This window comes from Leptonotus elevatus, chromosome 6, assembly GCF_054856555.1.
Source record: "Leptonotus elevatus isolate MCC_2025b chromosome 6, RoL_Lele_1.0, whole genome shotgun sequence".
In the NCBI taxonomy this organism is placed as follows: domain Eukaryota; kingdom Metazoa; phylum Chordata; class Actinopteri; order Syngnathiformes; family Syngnathidae; genus Leptonotus; species Leptonotus elevatus.
Window position 1 is genome coordinate 5,830,242 of NC_141244.1, and position 18,515 is coordinate 5,848,756.

Here is an 18,515-nt window from a genome sequence, read left to right on the forward strand (position 1 = left end):
CATTTACCCCCATTGCTATGGCTAAATCTATATGCTGATTTGAATTATGTAAAATCCCGTGAATAACAGTCTATTAAAAAAAAAAGAAGAAGAAATTATACCAAATCAAGGGTGCTTACTAAAAGAAAAAGAAAAATATATATCATTTTTGTATTTTTGTTTAGACATTTAGCAGTACCTAGGGGTTGTAAAAATAAAATAATAATAATAATAATAATTATTATTATTATAAACAACAGATTTATACATAACTCAATATGCTTCATATACTGAAACTAAATCTGCAACATTGAAAGTGTACCTTTGCTGGCTCAGAAGGAGAAATATACTATATATGGTTTATTAAGAAAAACTGCATCCAAACGTTTCACAGGTTGCATTAAAGCAAGCTTGTAATAGCTTCCGGAACGTATTTGTCATGACAGCTTCTGCTCGCAGCCATAGGCTACTCGCCGGCGAGGAACCAAAGCCGTGACTTCACTCCGTTGAATGCCGTCCCACCTCAATTGTCTTCCTCGATTTTGACGAATCTGAGTCATTCTCGCAACTGTCCAGAGTCAATACTCAGAGAAGGTCCATCAATTCGTGACGGGCGATGCATGTTTGCTGATGAACGAGGTGACACAGGAGGAGGTTGCTCCCATTGCCTTTTTAAAAACATATGCTAGCATGCATGCTAGCATATGTGTTAAGCGTGAAAGCATGCTACCGTATGTTTAAAGCTAGCGTATGTTTTACCATGCCTGTCCCCAACCTTATAAATAGCACATGTAACTGAGACTGCGCTTTTTAATACGGCGAGCCTTATGGTTGTGAAAATACGGTAAGTATTCTCCCGCTATATGAAAACCAGAAGCCGGGTCAGATTATATTCTTTCTGTTTAAATAAATAATACTAAATAATCTAGTCTGGATGACAGACTTACATCCAAAGGCTAGCGATCTGGTGTCTCACTCAATAGTAACTAATGAGTGTGAGTGATGGCCTGTCAATGACGTGAAGTCACATCCGCCCCAAACATGGCAACGAGCATTAAAATCAATGAGCTGACTTATTTTGGCAAAAACAAGACTGCACACAAAAATGGGAGCACCGGATATTTACCAAACTTTAAAATATATGCTTCGTTTCCCCATCAATACCTTGAAAAGTTACTACGTACACTTTAAAAGCAGTTACAAACATAGATATTTACAAGCAAAGAAAAGAAATACATAAAAAAAAAAAAGCTTAGTAAAATGATTGAAAGAGCTTACAGTGCAAGAACAAAATTTTCGGAAAAAAAATATTTAAAAAAATTAAAAGACCTTAATCATAAGTATGGGAAAAGAGTATACTGTAGTTTTTAACACTTTATTTGTATTTTTTATTATTATTATTCATTCATATTATTCAATCTGCTAATAAAGGATACCAACAAATTGGGGGACTGAATTATACACAAGTAAAGAGAAAGAAAATGTTTTTTTAAGGGTGATGTTTGGGGGCGTCTTATACATGTGTGCGTGTTCACAGGATTTTACGGTATGTTTGTTCAATTGTTCTGGGAGGTTTGCAGTTGTAGTTAAAAATGGTGAAATGGACATTTGCATTGTGATCACAAGTCATAGCCAATCAGCCAGCTCAAACTTATAGAGAGGCCATAAAAGCGTACAGACATACACACGCACACACACTCGAAGTAGCTGAAGTGCACTCACGACACAGCTGTCTCTTCAAGGCTATTAAATTCTTGTTTTGCTATGTGTTTTATTTGTTTTGAAATGCAGTAGATACCATGGTTAGAATGGAATCATAGTGTTTATACATTAAAAGTCTGTTGGAGAATCGTACTTATTCTCTGATCACTGTTTTTCTCATCATGCATTGCCATCTTAACTATTCTTTGGCAGAAACAACCTCCTGCCAACTGATGGCTTAACATCAGAATATTGTTGAATAAAGCGAAATTGCCACTGATTTACTACCATCAAGTTATATCACAGAATGACCCCGTCACATCATTATCAATCTGATGTGACAGATCAATAACAAAAAGGAAAACAAACATATCCTGATTCTATTTTTGATCAGCAGTTTGCAATTGGACTGCAAAATTTTAAAACATATTGTAATTGTAAGGTGCTAAATATAACCTTTGTAACAAAAATCAAACAAACAAACAGACAATTTAATGCAAACTATTTACAGTATCTAAAATGTGTTTGTTTTTCTTCAGCCAGTCAGTAATTCTTTCATTATGACAACAGACTTTTCAATGCTTTATTGCTAACAAACACCAATGTACAACAGTTTGTTACATGCAAGTGAGACATTTCACTGTTGTTGTGCCACATGTTAAATTCTTTACACTGGCGGACTTTGGTGTTTTCTTCCTTAAGCATTCACTGGATACAAACACACATAAACTGCTGATAGAGACTACAACATGCGCTCTTGCCCGCTCATAAACTCTTACCTTTCAGGGGGAACTGCCCGTGATCTACACACAAATATATTAAAGATCATAAATCAGCTTCATAAAGGATGTCTGGGAGATTCAGTGTCTTTTTGAAAAATAAAACAGCAGAGAGAAACCTAAATCCTTGTGATTCATGTGTGCTTGAACCCTCACATAGCCATGGTAACCGGAGCAGTTGGCCATGCCATTTAGAGAATCCAGCCACTGACATAAACGTACCAGTATTTGAGTATAGCACCTTCCTTTATTTCCACTTGAAAGAAAAATAAAGCCTCAGCATGCAAAAACAAGACAAAATTGTCAATATTCTGAGAACATAATTTGGGTCTTATGTTTGATTACAATTAAATTGTATCAGTTTCATACAAAATGCTATTTTATGTACCTATTGCCATGTATAGGGATGAGATTTTTTGCAAACTTGTCTACTCACAAGAAATTAATAAATGTTCCATTATTTCTTGAACAATATTACAGTTGACATTTAGACCAATGACTCCAACAATAGGTACCGTACAATGCAAAACAAACAAAAACAAATCTACCAAATCATAGTTATTTGGTTATGAGAGTTGTAAAATATTGTTTGTGTGAGTGTAGATAGTTCACTGTTCTTTTCTTGAAAAAATTAATAATTAAAGAGGATAAAGGCAAGTTTGTTTGTTTGTTTGTTTTTTGGCAGAATCTGCATAGATTCTCCCATCCCATCAATTTAAGTCACGCACCTTCATGCCACATGCTCTCTGAGTGGAGCAATCCTAAAATGTCAGCCTTGTTAAATATAGTAGTCCGTTCCAGATACAAACCTTTTGACTTTTTTAAAAGAAAAAAATGATTACCTTCGTGTTTGTGGGTGTTGTTGATACAGTACAGCAGGGGTGTCAATCGCAACTTTGTCTCGGGCCACTTTGTATTTGCGGCTTTCCTCAGATGGCCGTTATAATGGTGAAAATAATGTTTTAAGCGTTATTACATATCGACACACTCTTAACTCTTTTACTGTCAAACATTATCCAAAAAACAACCCCTACAGTGCCAGCCGATTTTGAGCATTTTCACTCATCTTTCAAGGCAAACAGAATATTGTGTTTTATGACCACATAAACACAGTGGATATGATATGAAAGATTGGATTCCATTCTTTCATTAGAAAAAAAGTATGTTTCTACCTTATTCCGTTCTTTAGTAATCACCATTTGAAAATAAAAAATGTTGTGACATCAAGCGAAAATGGAAAAAATAAGGAGAAAACAAGCTTTTTGTGAAAAAAAAATTCTCCACAACACTGACATTGACACTAATATTTTTTGTTTAGTGGCGTGAATTCGATCTAATGTGACAAACGCTTTTTATCATTCACGTCATCCTTGAAAACGTTCTATTTCCTAAGATCCGTCATGTTCTCATGTAATTTGATACCCTGGGAGCCCATTGAAAAGAGATACAATGCTGCCATCAGCTGGCCATAGTCGGTGAGTATTTTTGGATTTTCACAACCCCAATCACGAAGCAGCACTGGACAAGATGTTGCACTGTCAACTGAGAAAAAAAAATGTAGTTGACGTCAATTGCCGTTATACAGTGGGTGTGTCCTTAATATCAATTGACGTTTTGGACGGTAAAAGAGTTAAAATAATTGCCTATGTCATTTTTTTTGCAACATTTTTATTATTTTTGCCTAAATCATCTCCATTGCCTTGAGTTTAACACCTGTGCAGTACAGTACTGTATATGGTTTTCGCTTTGCATGGGAGAGTTTTAGTTTTAGTTTTTCAATTTGTAGCTGTAGTGACGAACTGTGTCAACTGAAAATGGTTTTGTGAAGTGTTATTGACCCCACGATACAGTATACTTTACTTTTTGATGGTGTTTTTTTTATTTATGCAGTGCTATCTGAGGGATCAAAGGCCACGGGTATTCAGTGATAATTTACCACCTTGCCGCTAGTTGAAGATAGTTGTTGACAAAAGTGGGGAAGCTCGCCCCATCCTTGCTTGTGACCAACTGAGCCTTTCGGGGATGCTCCTTTTATACTGATACTGTGCATAGCTGTAATAAGTAGTTTGTAGTCATCAAATCAATCAGCAGCCTGATGATTGTTGCCTTTAATTGACTTTGTCAATAACAGAATGATAAATGCAGTGTACAGTCTTACCAGCAAAGAAGGAGAGAAAAGTTGAAAAATATTCAGTAAATATTGAGATGTGTTTTGTGTGAGTCGTGGGAGTTACTTTGTTTTCCTTTTATGAGGCTTCAAAAACCTATTTAAAGTCTCACAGGATTGTGCATAAAAAGCACATCACTTTAAAAGACCTTCATGTAATAGATTTTCAATTGTTTCACTTGGGCTTTGAATGATAATATTTACAAACATTTCAGCATTAGTAAAAGTCAATAAATTACAACAAAAAAAAGCACAAGCATGTCAATTAACATAATTATTTTCACAAAGGGGAATTTGTTATTTTGTATTGGACGTCAGATTTCATGCGTGCGCCTTCAAATCTTCAGTCACACATGTACTATTATCCAAACTATGAAGCAGCATAATCAAAATGTGTGCTGTTTTTCTATCAGAAGTACAGGCAAAATAAAGGAATGAGCATACATTTAGTTCTCAACTTTATGCACTTAACTCTTTCCTGTTTCCTTAAAAAGACAAAAGGTCTTGACTGTATGCCACCAAGCTCAATTAAAGAAACAGTGGAGAAGTGAGCATTGATTTAAACAACGCTATTTCAAACAGCACCCAAGAGTACAAAGTCGAGCTCTCACACTGATGACACTAATTCTTAAGGGAAATTCATGTTAGTTGGTGTCTAGACATTTTATTACTTAGCCAAAGCACCAAAGAATGTCTTCCCTCCCAAAGAAAAAGTGCGGAATCTTACCAGCATGCTGATGCCTAAATGTCATCTGACATTCCCCGAATCAAATAGGAGATCAGTGTTGGTCAATTGATTGATTTATTCATTATATCATATTGTATTTGGTTAAAAATCAAAATTACAATTGAATGTGGTTACAAGATCACAGTTTCAGTTCAAATTGCGAAATGCGGAGGTAAGCCAGCAACATTTAGTCAGCTAACACCGCCCTTCCTGTTAGCGTTCTTATTTGAAACCAATTCACACCATTTCTGTTACACTAGTTAGTGGACTAACTTTACGGTCGCCAGACAGCATCAGGTACTGTTTTAGAGAATGGTAGGAGGCTTACCCATCAGCGTCTTCTTTTCAACACACGCATATCCTAAAACATTTCTGTGTGTACAAGATTATTTTTGGCTTTGCTTTGGTGTGAACAGGGCCTTAATGTTATTTTGTACAGACAATGTTTAATATAGTTAGAGTGGTGTTGTTTTTAGTCATGTTTTAAATTATTGCTCCATTTGGTAATAAATTATTGCGACTTGGTGACCCCCTCAGTCACAAAGGTTTGTGCAGACAGTGCTATATATACGTAATATAATGGCCTACTGGTACCAATTAATGTGTTAGTAGTACATTTGTACGAAATGGCGGGAATAGAATGAAATGTTGCGAACACACTTTATTTGCTGATTTACAAACAGATCCGCGAGTAGCAGGAAATTAATGTCTGGGATGGAGTCCCGGCCCCCCGCGAAATTGCCCGGTTGCCCAGATTACCCGCTCTGGCCTGCTTCAGGTGAAAGGCAGCCAAAACCCTTGACTGGCTACCAGTCAATCAATCACACAGCAACAATAAAGACAGACTCACATTCACTCTGCCTCTGAGTGAGAACTTACATATCTTATGTTGCTAACAAGGAAATCAGATGAGTAAACCACGGCAGCATCAGTTATTAGATACCACCAGCCTTACCTAAATATGGCACTGTGTACTCAATATTTACATTTAACAAATGACTTTTGATTTTCTCACAAAAAGGTAATTTGTCACCTATTTGGACAATATGACTCAAATGACTAGAAAACTTGTTTTGTAAACAAAGTGACTCACAGAATACATTTGCAATCATTTATCTTCCAACACAGAAGAGATGCGCGCGCACACTTGAGTTGATTAGCAAGTGCCCTTGTGAGTGTGTCATGTTTTCGCAGAAAATTATAGCTTTTTCAACAATTCCTCAGCAGGAACCCCATTTGGAAGTGGGTTTATTTGAAAATCACAATTGTTGTGTTCATTCTCTATTTTAATGGGCACCCCTGCCGGTTTGATGAATACACTTGTCTGCTCATAAATGTATTTCTGCTGGGGGATCATCAACTTTTTGTTAGTGGTGCAAAATGGCTTCGTGACGGGACAACATTCAACACTTGTGTTTTTAGGCATATATTACACCATATCAGTAAAACAACATCATCCAAACCTTTTTCACTGCTCCCTTTTTGTGTTGATCTTAGTGAAAGGCTTTTGGCAACGTATGTATTTAACCCAAGATAAAGACAAATGTCGGATGAATTCATGAAATGCATGACAATAAGAACAACAAAAACACTTGATGCCACATGATGATTAGAATAATTTTTGACAGTTTACTACAAATTTACAGTGTCAATTAGAGACAGACAGATTATTGACCGGGTATTGACCGATATTTGGCGTTTCGCCGAATATCAATTTTGGCCTTTATATTTTAAAAAAATCTGACAACTGATAAAAGATCAATTTAATACTGTGTTAACCTCAAGGAACTATTTATTTCAATTTTCAGTTAGCTTCATAAGAGATGCTGCTAACCCTGAGAATTCTCTGCACATTGTGTTTTTGTTTTGCAATTAACACTGGGATAAATGAAAATTTTACATTTCAGATATTTTGAGATTTTGGAAAACTTTATTTACTCGGAAACTATTGGGAGCTATTTATTTGTTGAAGTTTGCATGTAACTTTTTTAAGACATGCTGATGAGCTGAGAGCTCTCTGAACTTTTTGTTAGCACTTTAAAACAAAGACGCATGTTGTCTAACATATCAAAAATTTATTAATTAACTAATTAATATTAGCATTATTATTATTTTTTTAATTATTATGCCAATATTTTTTCCCCTTATACTGAAAATGAATATTGCCTCCAATTATTGGTTATCAGCCTCCTTGACTACTAATTGTATCTGTATCGGTCTATCTTCAGTGTCATTTTTATAACGTAAGGCTAAAGAAAGACAATGCATGAGGTGATATGTTAGACATGATGCATACACTGATGGCTGGAGAAGCAGGAGAGTCAGACAGTTTGCACAGATGGTGGCCATTCTTGGTCAACATTTAAAAAAATAAAATAAAATAAACAGAGAGAGTGTGTCTCTGTCTGTCAAGTGATTCCTTGGCCTGAGAATGCAGGCCCAGATAATGGGGCACATGTAAACGTGTTTAAGTAGGCAGAAGTTGTAAAGGAGAAGAAAGTCAAGTCGCTATTCACCGCTTGTGCAATCCTTTCTGCCTTATTGAACTTTTTTAAATTCTGTCGTTTCTTTCCTTTATGTTTGCTTCCTTTTGTCAGCTTGTTCTCATGCGTAGCACACACTTTTTTCTCTTTATTTTAAAGAGGTGTGGTCGCGGGTGCTCAAGCGGAAAGAATGTTTGGGTAATAATCATACAACAGTAAACCAATTTGAGTCCAACTGAAAATCACTGTTGTAAATTTTAAGGAGGGCATGGCTACCCACAGAGTGGCAGTATCTTTATATTGTGGAAAAACAATGAAGGTTATCATCTTACTGCATGTCTAAACATTTTTGTTGAATAAAATCTTCATATACATTTTTCAAAGCCTCCAACCATTTTTATGCTATTATTCTTTTGTTGTCTGTTTTTTAATATGTACATTCATGTCCTCATTAGATAAAGAATTCATAAAAACTAAATGTTAATTGACATACAAAATATGGAAAGAAAAGAGAAATGCATTTATGAATTCACATGAATGACTCTTTCAATGAATCTCTTCAATGGGATAGCTGTCTCGAAGCTCTGTAATTAGGATGTGCTCACAATGGGCAATATGCGCCATGCTTGAGATGTGATAAAATGACTGTAATGCATTTGCTGATCCTGCTGTTTAATGACAACTACCACTTGCACAGTGATGTAATAAACTGAAAAAAATCAAGATGAAGTAATCCACAAAGTTAAAAAAAATATATATACAAGTCTACGCTATGCCTGGTTATAAATGACAGTATAACCCCACAAATTCAGGATGATTATTGACGAATGGAGTCATGGCACACGTCATCGGGCTGAAGTCTGAACGCTTATGGAGCATTGAGTGCTGCTCGTCAGTGGGCAAAAGAGGGAGGCAGAATTGCGTCCCAAATGCAGCAAACAGACTACTCTGACTATGTCCGCAGTTTTTTAAACAGTAGAAAACTTTTTAGTCAGTCTCTTCTTGTACTTTTACAATATTTACTGAACATCTGAATTCTTGTCATTTCCGTTTTTATCATCTGTAAGTTAACGGTGGAAATCGGGACAGTTTCCTGAAACTGATTTCCATCAGCAAAGGCTTTCTTTATGTTTAATCAAAAGGTAACACAGATGAAATTACCTCTTACTTACTACCTTTTTCTTAAATTTGGTTTACTGGTTTGGAAAAAATAGGCTGATATTTTGTTTTTTTACTGATACTTCACTTCGATCTTTATTATTAGCCAAGCCAATTTTTTTGTCTGGTAAATGTAACAGCCTGCACGCTGCCTGTATTGCAGCTTTTAAGTGCACCCAGTGAATGAAGCAACCATGGATTCAGTGAGGTTTAAACATATTTGCGTCAAAAGCATCATTGGTGGAAAGTAGTGAAATATTACTGATCTTTTGGGTTCGACTTCTGATCAGGGAGAAATGGACTGGTTGTTGAGTGCTCAACACTGGTCAAGAGATTGCCAGTGATATTTTCTGAACATCTTATTCTCAGTTTAATATCAGCATTAGATAATAATAATAATGGATGCTATTTTTTTAGTTACATCCATATAAACAAATAGGCTATTGTTATGGACTTAAGGGACGGGTTAGAATTTGTTAGCAGCAAAATTCAACAAAAATGTATGATAAAACAGATGTGTTTAATCAACTTCGGTTCGGATTTAACATGCATATTCTAAAAAAAAAAAAAAACATGTCGACACTTGTTTCTTTGAAAATATCAACATCATATTGAGTATATTTAAGAGGAGAACTTTATTTAATAAATGTGCCCACCTTTTCCATTAATTAGAAGGCGTTAAAATTTTTTATTTGGTTTCACAATCGTCAAAATACTCAAATCTCACCTATAGCGGTGTTGAGTATATCGTATTGAGTAGGGACTGGCGAGTACCAATACCAGCGTTATTTTAAGGTATCAGTACTCATGGTGGCTGCCGATAACAGCCACCGATACTTCATTCAAACAAAATGTGACATCCAGTAAGCCCTCCTCAGTGGTGAATCATCACCTGCTTCAGAAAGAATGGCCTTTGTTCAAATTGTTTTGAGTGAAATTATATTTATTAAATTTTTTAAATAATTTTAAGTGAAAACTGGGATATATATATAGGTATTTAATTTAATTTATCTGTATTTGTTTGGTTGAGAAATTGTATGTGTCAAAAGTACAAGAGGTGTCAGTACTCCGTATCGATGAGTGCTCAAAGAGGGAATACTCATACTGGTATCGAACATCCCTGGTATTGTGTGTCTATTTTATTTCATTTTTGTCCACTTTGGCCTTGAAGAGGTATGTCTGCAATCGGCCATTCATCACAGCATTTCCCAAGCCAGCCTAATGGATATGAAAGTGCGATCAATTGGCCAGGAAAGGGAGATTAGAGAGGGATGAGTCACCTTATTCCTCCTTCTTGACAACCACGGCATGCCTTGCAGCGTCTCTCCAAAGGTCGCTCATTGATGCCTATCTTTCAGCAGTTCAGCTTTAATCTGACATTCGCATGTCATGTGATTTGTTATAATATCCTCAGAAAGCTAAAGTTATGCATCCTCTCTCTCACCTGTGCTGTTGCGTATGGAAAAGAGAAACACAAAGTTGCTATTGATCACATTGTGAAAAATCAAGCGGAAATGCGTAGGAAAAAGCATCTGCATAAAGCAAACAGTGTAAAGTGAGACGAGGTGGCCTCTCTCTCTCTCTCTCTGCTGGGGCCGTTCATACAAACAAACAGAGGGTCGAGACAGAGTGCCATCGCTGACCTTTGTTCTAAGAAGCTGTCTAATTTATTTTCACTTTACTTAATTAGCAAAAGCAGAGCGATATTAACAGTGCTAATGGAAAACAACTCACAGGTGCTAATTAAAAAGAAACAAACAAAAAAAACAGTGGTGTCACTTTTAGTCTATTATTGTTTAGACAGTGTTCATCTTCAGAACCGTGGCATTTTCTCATGTTGTAGATATTTACCCTATTGTGCTGTACAGTACATGCTGTGAATGACTGGTTCTGGCATTTTTAAAGTATAAGCTTGGTAGCATAAACGTTTTCCTCTCTGGCTGATGGCTTTTCCCCACTCAAGGCTACAAGGTTTATGCAGACAGTGATTAACCACTGCTTTACAGGATACACAAACCTGCCATGTGTGCGCTTGAGGTGGCAAATACATTCATTTACTCTTTGACTGTAGCTGCGTTTCCATTATGGTTTTTCGTAAAGATAAAAGCAATATTGTACTATTTTGATAAAGTACAATTTCGACTTGGTAGGTGTTTCCATTCAAGAGCGTTTCGCTTCTGAGGCACAATTCCCGTAATGTCCCGTCTTGCGAGATCTTGCAGTTCTGTAGGAGGTGCTCATGATTTTTACAGAAGACGGACGCCCGGATTTGTTAAGATTAGTACTTGAAATAACATCTCTCTCCCCTTATCGTGTTGGTGTTGTGTGTGCGTGTGCTAGTGTTCATTTTATCAGCCATTTTTAATTTTGGACTCAGTTTTACTCAAGTTTCAATCACGCTTCTTAGTTTTTATCATATTTAATCTCATCCCATTTTTATTCAGTCGATTCTTAGTCGACTATAAATCTAGGAACTTTTAGTCCAAGAAAACATACTTTTATTCTTCTAGTTTTAGTAAAAAAAAACTGTCAACATTTTAGTCTAGTTTTAGTCAGAACAATCAATCACTTTACCCCTGTATATATATATATATATATATATATATATATATATATATATATAAATATTTTTTTTTTCAATAGATAATGTTGAACATTTCGGATCTAAAACTAGTTCACATAAAATTTGCTCTCATCTTTTTGGTGGAAAAACTAATTCACAATTACAGTATGTCAACAAGTGGCTAATATGGCTCCATGCTATGAGCTAGTAAATTGGCCAGCATTAATTAGAGGTTTGATTAACATTATTGTTATAGCCGTTGGATTAATGTTATTTTATAACAATAATTTACTACTTACTTGCTCCGGGAACAATACAGGGTCCGCTATTTGCCTCCTCTCCTCTCGAGAGTTCTCCCCGCCAAAATCGGACAATCTTTACAGTATTTACATGTAATCCACATTGTTAGGGCCCTGGGCCTTTAAGGGGGTGGGCCCATTGGCTGTGGCGGCCGCTCCTCTCTGCCTTCCTCTACACAGGTGCGCCTGGTTAGTATTCAGCCTGCAGCCAGAACATAAAAGCCTGCGTGGCTCCCTCGACTCTGGCTCCTTTGGTCTCCTGTGTGCTCCTACGCACACCATCTGCCTGCCATGGGGTTCAGGACTTCATTTTTTGTTTGAACCATTGGTTTAGGTAATCTTTAGTTTGTTTCTTTACTTTTTATCTTTTTGTAATAAATCTCTTTATTTGTGTACTTTACCCAGTCTCGTCTCCCCCTCCTTTGTTGCAGCTTTGAGCGGGCTGTAACACACATAAATACATGCCAAAACATATTTGCTGTAAAATTGTCAGTAATGCACTTTGTTTTACCCATAATGCACTGCAGTATACAGTTAAATACTGTAAAATAAAAAAACAAGGTAATGCTGTATTTTTTACTGTAGGTTTTACAGAAATTTGTTACAGTGTATGAAAATTGAGGATGCTCTATACCAATACAAGTACTCAACTCTTAAATAGTCAACGATACAAATACCAAGTACTGATACCACGAGTACTTTTGATGCATAAAATTTCCAACTAAAAGCAATGACAGCTAATTTGAAACAAATATTCCAATATAGCGTTTTTTCTTCAAATTGCATGAAATTAATGGCAATTTTCTATACTTTCTATGCAAATTTCTCATTTCATAAAAGAACCACAACAGGGTAGCCAATATCTGTATCGGTAACCGTCGTGCGGTATCGGCTCACCCATCTGTAAGAAACAGCTCTTGAGAGTTTAATTTTCCAAAGTTTTCTTGATAATGACCATAATCACTTCAAGTTTTTACATAAATAGCTATTGCATTTTACTGCCAAAAACAATGCTTTTAGGCATTCCACGGTTTATTTCCTCCGCACGCGTGATGACATATTTAGTCGACAGTGTGTGGGGAAAGTGGAAAAATGTGTTTTTAAAAGTAATAAATTATTCACTGCCTGCCATTTTCACTGAAGCAACCCCCTTCGCTCCCGGCTGTTTTACTTAATTTTGACTGATTTTGCAAGGTCCACAGAATATTCTGTTCTACTGCTATAAAAACATGGAACCTACAAAAAGAAAGACTAAAGTATTTTCTTTCATCAGGAAAAAAAACATATATTGTATCTATTTCCGTTTTGCAGCAATTAGCATTAGAATATAGCTAAGTTTTATCATTATTCACAAACCTGCTGTAAAAATTGGCAAAAACAGCTTGTTGTTGTATCAAGCCTTCTGTATGCTCTAGCATTAAAAAACAACAACAAAGAAAAACATATAACTAAGTTTTTGGGAGTGAATGACGTATTTATACGTTTTTGGGTTTGAATGAGTTAATTGTACATGAAAAATAATGAAGCTAACAAATTAATTCTGGACAAAATGTTAACTTTTTACTGCTGAAAAGGGCTCAAGGAGTCAAGTATCCATCTAAAATTATCTGTTATTGGGTTGGGGGTGGGGTTGTATTTATCAAAAGTACTGGTGGTATCGGTATCAGTGACTACTCAAGAGTTGAGTAGTCATACAGGTATCCGTCTGAAAAAGTACTATCAAAAATCTCTAATGTATATGCTACTGTCCATGAAAAGAGACATGTTTGTCCAGGTTTTATGACAGGGAGAAAAAAGACTTGTTAATTAATTATATTCCCAATATTATTCTTTGTAAATTAATTATTCAATTAGCCTATTTTAGGCCTACTATTTTAATAATTTTTTGTTTTAATTGTAATTATGCCATGAATTACGTGATTGGTTGTGCTGTGTTTTGGTTCTGTGCTGGCTGCCGCTTTGTCTGCAAATTAAGTTTCTAGAAGATGAAAAAAGTGAATCTGATTTAATTCATTAAAAAACAAAATTGAATAAATCCATCCAGAACACAGTGTGTTCACTTTTAGAGGTTCCATTTTTACTGTATGGGCCCACTGGGACATGTTGACTGGGAATGTGGCTTGACATGCATAAACATTGTGCATTTATTTTCTCTAACTATTTGCAGCAAAAAGAACAAATGAAAGAATAATAAACTGAATTTTCTTCTTGTATGATGCATTGAACCCAGTGGCTGATGAACTCAGCTTCAGGTTATGCCCCCTTAACAACATCAAAGCTCCTCTTGTGCAGCCAGTGTGTGGTCCGCCTCAGCAGGAAACAAATTAGCTTTCTTGACCTTGGCCCAAGTCCTCCTTCAAGCCCTGCACCCCCACTTCCACCCCCACCCACACCCCTCCCCTCCCTTCTTCATCCGGCCACTTTAAGGGTCAGCTGAATGACAAGTCACCTCTGTTCTCCTCCACAGTAGGGATATATTCAAACACATATAGGCCTGACGTGCATTGTGGGAATCAAACTTTATGAGATCTATTTAGATGTGACGTCAGCTGGAAGTGGTGAGAATGAATAGCAGTCATATAATTGTCTTATAATGGCAAGGGGGGAAAAAACTGTAATTGTGGGAACTGAAAATACAACAAGTGGGAAGAGATGTTTATCATTTTAGAGGAAAACAAGCTGAAGAGAAATCTCTAAACTCCTGACAGAAGACAGCTAGATTAGATGGGAAGTCTTTTGCAACCTCAGTCCTAAAATAAAGATTGCTGTCGCGCACGCACACACACACACCCTTCAAACAAACTTCTTGTTGAAGAGATGTGTCCCTGGTTCCATATCGCAAACAGAAAGGATGCTTTTCTGTTGTCCAAAAACCTATTGTGGTGGACAGGATTTATTTCGGTATATTGTATAAACTCAACAGAAAAATGTAATTCTCCCACAGGACGAGAAAGCACGTTTGTGTGCATCAAGTGGAGCTAAACAAAGATGGTGTGTTGTCAAGTGGGAAGTACCTGCACTTTATTAACTTGATCTCTGAGGGCTCCTTAATCTTGTGGCGGGCTTCCTCCAACATATACATCATAATGTGAGCCATACAGCATCAATAATGCTGCTAAGGGCCTACATGTCCTCATGCAGGCTCACAGCACTTATTCAGTCCAGTAAACACAAGTTTCTTCCCCTCAATCAAAATAGTAAAGCAAAAATCCACCAAAATGATGATAAAAATAACAATGAACATGACAAGTTGTTGATAACTAACAGAGGCTACAAGAGACCTATGCCGGGGATTATTTATTTTACGGTATGATTCAACTGCTGTTCTGGGAATGGTTGACAAAACATACATACAGTAAAATGACTCATGAGCACGACTTTGGTAGTGTACCAAATTGACCATATCCTCATGTCTAAACGCTAGCTTTAGCCAAGGCAATTTCCTCTTTTTTTTCTCCATGTAAAAATGATTATAGTGTGAGCTTTGAGGAAGGTTCAATAAATATGACTTCCTGACAGCTAACACGACTGCATAATATTGTAGTTTTTTTTCTCAATTACACTTAGACTGTAGCTTCATTTTTACTAATTCATGCATCCTGTAGCCCACTAATGGCAGAACTACCAGCACCATGTTTAGAAGTGACTGTGAGGGCTCCTTCAGACAGGGCACTTTTGCACTTTTGTCTGTCGTCTCACTTCGGGCTGTAGCATCCGGAATAAAAATCCTCATAAATAAAGAGAATCACCCACTTATCATACTTTTGAAACTCATCAACTGACTTCCAATCAGTTCAGACTTCATGTCACATGCCACATGTCACCGAACTGCTGCACGTTTTTACTCAGTCGTCCAGCAATGCATGTGTACATATATGTATGCATGCTTGCATTGAATGTGCTTACCATGTAATATAATCAATAAAGCTCTCAATTGCATATAGTAGGGTTTTCATTTACATATATATATATATATATATATATATATGTATGTATGTTTTGTCAACCATTCCCAGAACAGCAGTAGTATTATATATATATATAATTTTAATTTCGGCAGGTCCTCATGTCTTTTTCATGCCCCAGCGGCAACACATTTGGACTTTCTTATAAAATTCAACCGTCGTTTATTCATTTGTAAATAGTAGAAACTTTTAAAATATGGAATGCACTTTACCACTGGCTTTTAAGGCCTTCAGAATGTTGATTAAATGTGTGGGTTATGAATTATTGTAGGATTTTTATTACTTGCTGATATGTAGTGTCTACTTTTTCTGTCAACGCACTACAAATGTAAGTTAGCTGTATGCTAAATTTGGCGCATTTACACAGGTGTTGTACCAGTTCATCAATGTGCATTGTCCATTTCAAATAAACAATTAAATGAAATTAAATCCATCCAACCATTTTCTATTCTATTCTATTTCCAATCATCAGATTGATAGACAACCATTAACTCACAAATGCCATATCGAAAGGTCTGATCAGAGATTTAAACCCACAACATGTCACTGTGATGCAAATCTGCAAGACCAGTTCCACATGTTCTATTCGGTTGTCATAGATTTGATCTCATTTCCTTGATAATTTGTGCAATTTGCAGTGCGTTGACTTCCTTTTTGAAAAGCTGACGGAGACAGTAGCTCTTTTTGTAGCATGTAGGCCTTTTTAAAAATACTGCTTTCCAACATGCCCTCTGATGATGGTTAATAAAATAAAATGGAAAAAATGACTAAATGTATGTATAGAGATATGCTGTATTTACCACACATGAAAGACACATTTCAATTTGAAAATACATTTTTGAGAATTTAACTGTTCCAGTCTCAGTCCAAATCTCAACCAGCTGTGTATGGGAGAAATGAAATAAATAAATAAATAAATAAATAAATAAAGTAAGAAAGAAAGAAAGAAAAGAAAAGTTGTTTTAGCACAAATTGTGTGTGCGCGTGTGTTTCCTTGTAATCGTGCAGACCTAAAAAAAAATTGAGGTCACATGGTCAAGCAGACTACAAATCCTAGACAGTAGGAAGTGAAAGTGTGACCCCAGCCACAATACAGTTCAGATCTGCGGTTTTCTGCATTACAGAGCCATCACTCTTCTCATTTTACTCATAAAGCAAACCAGAAATAAACACGAGCTCTAAATCATACATGCCCGGAGTGAAAGTGTCTTGCTGGCAAGAAGACAGTTTGCAACATTCGAAAGCATTCTGGTAAAATCAGCATAATCCAGAGAATTCAAATTAGCTAGGAATTAAGAACACTGGCAATGCTTGTATAGTAAATAATTATTTTTTTACGTTTTGTTAAAAAAACAAAAGTTTGCACATTTTATCAAATTTTACGGAAGTGTTTCATTTGAAGCATGAAGACGTACACATTTACCTAATACAAATTCTCTTTGCTTAAAAAGAGACATATTGCAGAAATGTTACTGTGTAATGTTTGTATACAAATAGTCGGATCTTCAGGGTGCTTGCCCACCAATCAAGTTTGAAAATAAGCTACCAAAGTGAATCTAGTATTTTCTGAACATTTGTCTATGAGTGAGTTGTTTGGCACTTCCTCAAATTAACATAAAAAAACAGTGTTAGCAGAGATTACGGTTAGCTTGCAGTGCATTCGCTTCTGACTAATAGATCATATGCAAATGAGGTGGGAAGTGAACAAGGAAGGCATCGGCCCAATCCAGATCACTGGTTGTCATACTGGCAAACGGCAGGCTTGCCATTGGCCAAGCAGTATGTGGGCGGGATGAAGGCTGGCACACCAAATGAGACAGCCACCCCTAAAAAAAAAAATCAAAAAAAAAAAAAATCTGATTTCACCATGGCAAGAAAGACGCTGTGGAAATATGTCAAAAATCATCATAGTTTTGTTGTAAACATGCCGCAGACGCGTTGTTAAGACACCTGTAAACTTTTTTTGTTTTAAAGTTGAATATCTCCTTTAACTGAACATAAGTAAGCTTATGTTCAAAGTTATTAGTATTTGTCCTGATGTAAATATTTATCAGGGCAGTTAAGATTATAAATTAAGAGGGAATGTTGTAGAATTTGAAGAGTTCAATTTTTTTTGTTCTATTTGTTCATGGTAAATGACTGTTCTGCATTGACACAGTTTAAATTGATTTAGTTTTTAATTAATGATAGAAGAGATTTTATTTTAAAGAGAGAGAGCAAAGGAGAGAAGAAAAAGAAACACCTTGGGTGAGGAGATTTTGAGTACCTGTATTTTTTCAATACAGGTACAACAGAGAAAAATACAAATAAAACAAAAGGGAGCAAACTATTGAAGAAAAGTATCAAAACAGCTTCACCCTGAAAAAGTATGCGGTTTTGTATTACCGTGGCTATTCAATTTTAATTAGTGGTTGAAAGAGATCGTTTTATCAAATTGTCACTCATCTTTCTTCCCTGATCAACATTCAAAAACACACGTTATGGTAATGACCTGAAACTCTATTGCGCAAAAAAGAAGGGCAAAAAGCTCTTATGGAATACAACAACAATTTGTCTGTTACACATTATCAAAAAGCAATGAGACAAAACCATTGTCCCGTTTCATTAAATTTTTGATTGCATTTCCTAAGGGTAAATTTAATAATTAATTTGGCTCAGGGTAACACATACAATGGGGGAGAGGGACACATCCTC